This window comes from Lipotes vexillifer, unplaced genomic scaffold, assembly GCF_000442215.2.
Source record: "Lipotes vexillifer unplaced genomic scaffold, Lipotes_vexillifer_v1.1 scaffold384, whole genome shotgun sequence".
Lineage (NCBI taxonomy): Eukaryota > Metazoa > Chordata > Mammalia > Artiodactyla > Lipotidae > Lipotes > Lipotes vexillifer.
Genome location: NW_006793498.1, coordinates 3,057,917 through 3,064,299, shown reverse-complemented (window position 1 = coordinate 3,064,299; position 6,383 = coordinate 3,057,917).

Below are 6,383 nucleotides of genomic sequence, written 5' to 3'. Positions count from 1 at the left end.
CAGCAGGTTTCAGTTCCATGGATGCCTTTCCAGCCTATTAACAATTTGTGGCTAACATCGTCTGGTGCAGTTCTGCCAGTCTCCCCTCCCCCCAACCCTGCCAGGGTCTCTGATGTCTTTGTTTCCTGGGCTATGCTTGCTGCTTAGAATGTCCTCTCACCTCTTCTTGACTTTGCAAAGTGCTACCCAGGCTTGAAGACCCAATGTTGTAGGCCCATTGCTTTTCATTTCGGTGAACTTTCCCCTCCCCCTCCACATGATTTCTTTCTCCTTGGCACTCCTGAACGAAGAATCCATTCTGCTGTAGTTGAATGTTTGTTTCCTAATAGACCTCTTTTATCAAGTTCATATTAGACAAATAATAATTTCAGTGGGGAAAGGGGCATAATTAGACCCTTTAGAATAAATTGAACCTGTGGCCCCACAATAATTTATCTGTTCTCTTATGGAAAACTTAATAATCAGAGTAGTCACAGATCCAAGTGATGAAGAAAACTAAATACAATAGCTGATGCTTATTGAGTAGTTACGACCTGACTGGCCCTGTTCAAGGTTTGTACTGTAAGTCTCCCAGCAACCCTGTGAGGGAGCACCTACAATAATCCCTCAGCCTGGATTTTGTGCAATGAGCCAGGTCAGAACACCTGAATAAGGCTGGACTATTAGCAGGATTATTTTAGAATTTATATTTAAAAATCAAAGTGATCATTCCAACAGCTGTGTACAGCTTCTCTGCTCTTTGACCAAGACATGGGCTGCATTATTCTACACTGAAGACAGGAAATTTCTATAGTCCGTCGGGGTTTCTTTATATATAACCAAAAAAAAAAAAAGAGTTATTTGCTATTTATTCTGGAAGACTTTTTTTTAGTGCGTGGTCTGCTGTGCTTCTCCTAATCAAAACACTGGGTGGCAGTGTTTTTACTGAAATGATTTTAGAAGAAAACCAAAAGGACTAAGTTTTAGTCTTTTGAGAATAACAATCCTGTTTATCCAGCAATGACCCAAAAGGCAATACACCTTCAATCCATCACCTGAACAGCCTGTGCTCAATATTATAACTCTGCACGCAGGGGTTAAACACACGATTAAAAAAAAAAAAAAAAAGAAAGTCCCTGCCCGTCCGGAGCCTGTGCTCCGCAACGGGAGAGGCCACAGCAGTGAGAGGCCCGCGGACCGCAAAAAAAAAAAAAAAAAAAAAAGAAAGTCTCCTGCCTCACTCAGCTCTCACCTCCAAGCCTCATTTTCCATTCATATTTGAATTTCCCCAACAAACCCAGTAAGATGAAAATGTTATTTGACTGGTTGAATACATACTGCTGTCATCCCAAAGAGGAAGTGCTAGGATTCTCATCTTCACCCCTACTATCACTCATTAAGCATCAGCAGTGGCGGGAGACTGACACCTGGTGCCAAAGAGACGAGAAGGAAATGGGAAATTCATTGCTCTTGGATTGGAGTCCTGGACTCAGGCCAAATACTACAAGGGTCTAGGTTCCTTTTATTATCTTTGAAGACCAAAAGGACATTTTCTCTGGATTGGCCAGGGCTACTGAAGGATGTGCAAAAGTTTATGAGCTATGTTTTCCTGGAGGAAAATATTTTATTTCTACAGCCAGGAAGCCTGGGAACAGGCAAAGTACAAATTAATAGCACAGCAGATATTCTGTGTTGGTCCTCACAGACTCTTTTCTTTTACATACAAAGCTGCGGTAGGGACCTTTGAGGGTCTCACACTTGCCACATGTATCCCCAGCATATGAACTATTTTCACATAATTGTATGTATTAACATACCACAGTGTTATGTATACTATAAAGCATGCAGAAAAATACACATCTTAGCAGGAGGGAATGAAATAAAAATTAACACGGGCAGAAGCTCTATTACACTCCCGTGGACGGTCTTGTGCACTCTCCTTAGAGAGCACTCCTCGCTTTGGAGTCCACTGGCACTAAAGCACTGGTCACTAACATCTGGGTAGGAAGAGAGTGATTTCATACGGGCATCTTGTCTTGCTATGCTCTACGGTCCTGTGAGTTAGAGGGTGAAGGGGCTCTTGTCTACGCCATTTTCAGATGAGGAATCAGCCTGATAAGGATGAAATAACTGATAAGGATGAAATAAGCTGCCCAAGGTACCTACGGAAGCAAGACACATATCAGGTTTTCTTCTTCTGCAAGTATCATTATAATAATTCTTTTTTAAAAGAGTATTTTTGAATCAGAACTTAAATTCTCAAGACTGTAAAGAAAGAAGCACAAAGATGTTGACACAGATTGGTGTAAGCACTGTTTTATCTTCTTGGCTTTCAACATTTATTAAACATTAATGTTTAAAATTCATGTTTTACAACTCAAAATATACATAAATAACTTGTTTGTGAAAATGATCTCATCCATCAAAAGTAAATCCCCTTTGACTATCATCCAACGTGTATGTCCAGCGTGGCCAAATACAAGACAACCTTGAACAGGAGGAAGCCTGCATTTTTCTGATGAGAATATTCAAAAAAAGTTGTTTGGCTAATTTGAAATATGTTTATGAACACTTCAATACAAAATTCGTGTCTGTTTTTCACAGCTTAGTCTGACACACATTAAAAATACTTTTTAAAACATCAGCTTGGAATTTTTCCACTGTAAGTTGTCAAGAAATAATTCTATCCAGACTCTTCACTTGCATCTTCAAAATTAGAGAACTCACAAGCCATCATGCATCACCTTCACATCTAAGTGGTTTCGAAGTGAGATACAACATTACTTGAATCTATAAATGATGTGGCCACTGGAAATTGTATCCTCTCAAGTAAGCATTCTGGAATAACGTCAGGAATTTTTTCTTCTTCAGGCAGTAGTGTATCTATGATCTCCACATCATGACTACTTAATAGATTTTTAACATAAACTTCTCTAAAGTATAACACATATGAAAAAGTGTATAAATCTTAAGTATATGGCTTGATGAATTTTCAAAGTGAACACACCCATGCGACAAGTACCTAGATGAAGAGAGCGTCACTAGTCCCCTAAAGGACCTTGCATGTGACTCTCTAATCACCTCTGCCCAGGGCCCGCCCCTCCCCCTGCTATCCGTAACCCCATCCTGACTTCTAACATCATGGATGAGTTTTGCCTGGCTTGGACCCTTATGTGAAATGGTACAAAATGATTTATACAGTTTATATTTTGTATTTGATTCTTCCACTCGAGATTGTGTTTGAGACGTCCTCCGTGTTGCTGCATCTAGTTTTAGTGTGTTCATTAATGTGAACTATTCCACTGTATGAATACTCTGATTTTACCCATTCTCTTGTAGATGGGCATTTGGCTTGTTTCCAGATTTGGGCTATTAGGAGCAGTGTTGCTCTGAACGTTCTCATGTAGGTTTTACATACACGTTTCTGTTGGGTAAACCTCGGGTGGAATCATTAGAAAGGGCCATATGTTCGATCTCAGAAAACCCTGTCTGTTACACTCCCATTAGCAGGTCATCATACAGCCAGTCCAACACTTGGGATTTCTGTTGTCTTAACTTTAGCCATTCAGGTAGGTTTGTAGTGGCATTTTTTTTGTTTCCATTTCCCTGATCCTATGAAGTTAAGCACATTTTCATGTATTTATTAGTCATACTTATGTCCTATTTTGTTAAGTACCTAGAATCTTTTGCCCATTTTTCTGTTGGTTTGTCTTTTAAAAATGAATTTATGGGGCTTCCCTGGTGGCGCAGTGGTTGAGAGTCCACCTGCCGATGCAGGGGACGCGGGTTCGTGCCCCGGTCCGGGAAGATCCTACGTGCCGCCGAGCGGCTGGGCCTGTGAGCCATGGCCGCTGAGCCCGTGCGTCCGGAGCCTGTCCTTCGCAACAGGAGAGGCCACAACAGTGAGAGGCCCGCGTACTGCAAAAAAAAAAAAAAAAAAGAATTTATGGAGTTCTTTATATATTCTAGATACAAGTTCTTTCAGATACCTATATTGTGAGCACCTCCACCCACCTCATGGCTTGCCCCTACTAGTAATGGTGGCTTAACTGTATCGTTTCTTCAGGGGATCTTAACGAGGGTTTTACAACATTTATAGTGATCCAGGAAATCTGTCAATTCCTTTGCCTCCTTTTATATCTGATTCTGTCAGGTGACTTTTGGAAGCAAACAAAACTAGTATTAGGAGTTCATTTGTAGGTATTTGTTGTTTATTATAAAGTCTTTGAGATGGTTCCTTATTATGTGAGAGACTGAGAATTTTTTCTGGTGGGGGAAACATCTTACAGGTATATATGAGAATTCATACCTCCCCAGGTCAGTATTTGTGGCACATAAAAGCAAGTTAAAATTTATTGGCTCCCTATATCTCCTCAATGGTCAATTCTGTATTGCAACTGAAGGCTTTTGTCTTTATTAGTTATCATTGGCTATATGTTAGCAATTATTTACTGAGTATTTAAATGTTTCTGCATTTACCCTGCAAAAAGGCAAAGCAACTCTTTTCTTATAATGGTGCGCCAATTTGGCAAGGTAATAGTTCCCAGTTATTCAATTAAACACTAATCTAGGTGTTACTATGAAGGGATTTTGCAGATATGATCCAAGTCCCTAATCAACTGAATTTAAATAAGGAAGATTATCCTGGATAATCTGGCGGGCCTTACTGTTAGAAGGCCTTAAAAGCAAGACTGAATGAGGCTGAGAGAGAAGTTCCACCTGTGGACAACAGCTTCAGCCCGGCCCACGGAGTCTCATCCCGTTCTTGAACTTCCCTTCCTGATGGCCTGTCTTTTGGATTTTGGACTTGCTTACAATCACATAAGCCAAGCCTTACAATCACATAAGCCAAGTCCCTGTAAAAAAATCTCTTAACGTACATATCTACTACTAGTTCTGTTTCTTTGGTTAAATCCTCAACTAATACAAAGATCATAGGATCACACAACTGTTCTTCTTTACAAAGGAATTACCAACAACGTGCAAAAACTTTGTGAATTGAAAAATTTGTCTTGTTAGAGGACACAAGTCTGCTTAGACTTAGAACCATTGTGTGTGCAGCTCACTGTAGGGCTCAATCTTGACTACTGATATTTATTTTTATTGTTTAATATTTATTTATTTGGCCGCTCTTGTGTAGCTCACTGTAGGGCTAACCCTAGATCATAACCCTAGAAGACAAAACAGAGATAAGACATTTATCTACTATTTAGAAAAATCGATATTAGGGACATTAAATATGTCTTGCATGTCACTTAATTTGCTTATAAATAATCAAACTATCACATGTGGAAGGTTTATAATCAAAGTAAAGCCGCTCTTGTGGAGCCGCTCTTGTGGAGCTCACTAATATTTATTTTTATTTTTTAATATTTATTTATTTATTTGGTCTTAGTTGCAGCACGCGGGATCTTCGTTGCCGCGTCCAGGATATTTTAGTTGTGGCACGTGGGCTCTAGTTCCCTGACCAGGGATGGAACCTGGCTCCCCTGTATTGGGAGCGTGGAGTCTTAACCACTGGACCACCAGGGAAGTCCCTTGACTACTGATAAATAGTACGAATTAAAAAATTTTAATACGAATTCACATTTACATAGTACTTATTTTATAACTTTAAGAACCTGATGTCTTCCTCAATTACCATGTAATACACATTCTTATTGAATGTTTAAAATGTATAACTTTTGTGCTCTTTTAACAGAAAAATATATTTCTTTTAAAACAACCAGGGGACTTCCCTGGCATTCCAGTGATTAGGACACGGTGCTTTCACTGCTGAGGTCCCAGGTTCAATCCCTGGTCACTGGGAGTGTCCATTTAAGTTTTTAAGGAACACACTTCGGTACTTACGAGTTCTTGGCGAGCTCATCAAGCTAATTTTCTGCATGTAACTAAAGGAAAATATCTTTTACAGTAACATATGAAACAAGTTTCCTTATCTAACTAATTTCAGATTGAATCTAGTATTTAATTCCTGTCTCTTGAGAGAGGTCCATAAACCTATGTCCGCAAATCTATTTGACTCAACAGGTAAGAAAAGAAATACCATTGATTGGGCTCCGGAAATATGACTTCTAATCTTAGTTCTCCCACAAATAACTGTGTAATGATGGGGAATTCACTTAACCTTTCTGACCCTATTTGCTTATTCAACAACTAACAAATAGTTATTCAATTCAATGACTACTAGAAGCCAGCCAAGTGGCTGCTAGACACTAGGTGTGTAACAATGAACAGGAAGAAGACAGGCCACGCCTTCAGAGGCTTAAAGTCTGGAAAGGTGAGGAGTTTAGGCTAAACTACCTTTAAACTCTCTGTTCCAGAGTTAGCATTTCATGATTTCAATGGGATTATATTCATGTTCCGTGTCCTGAGGTCAACACAACAATGATTTCCAAATTACC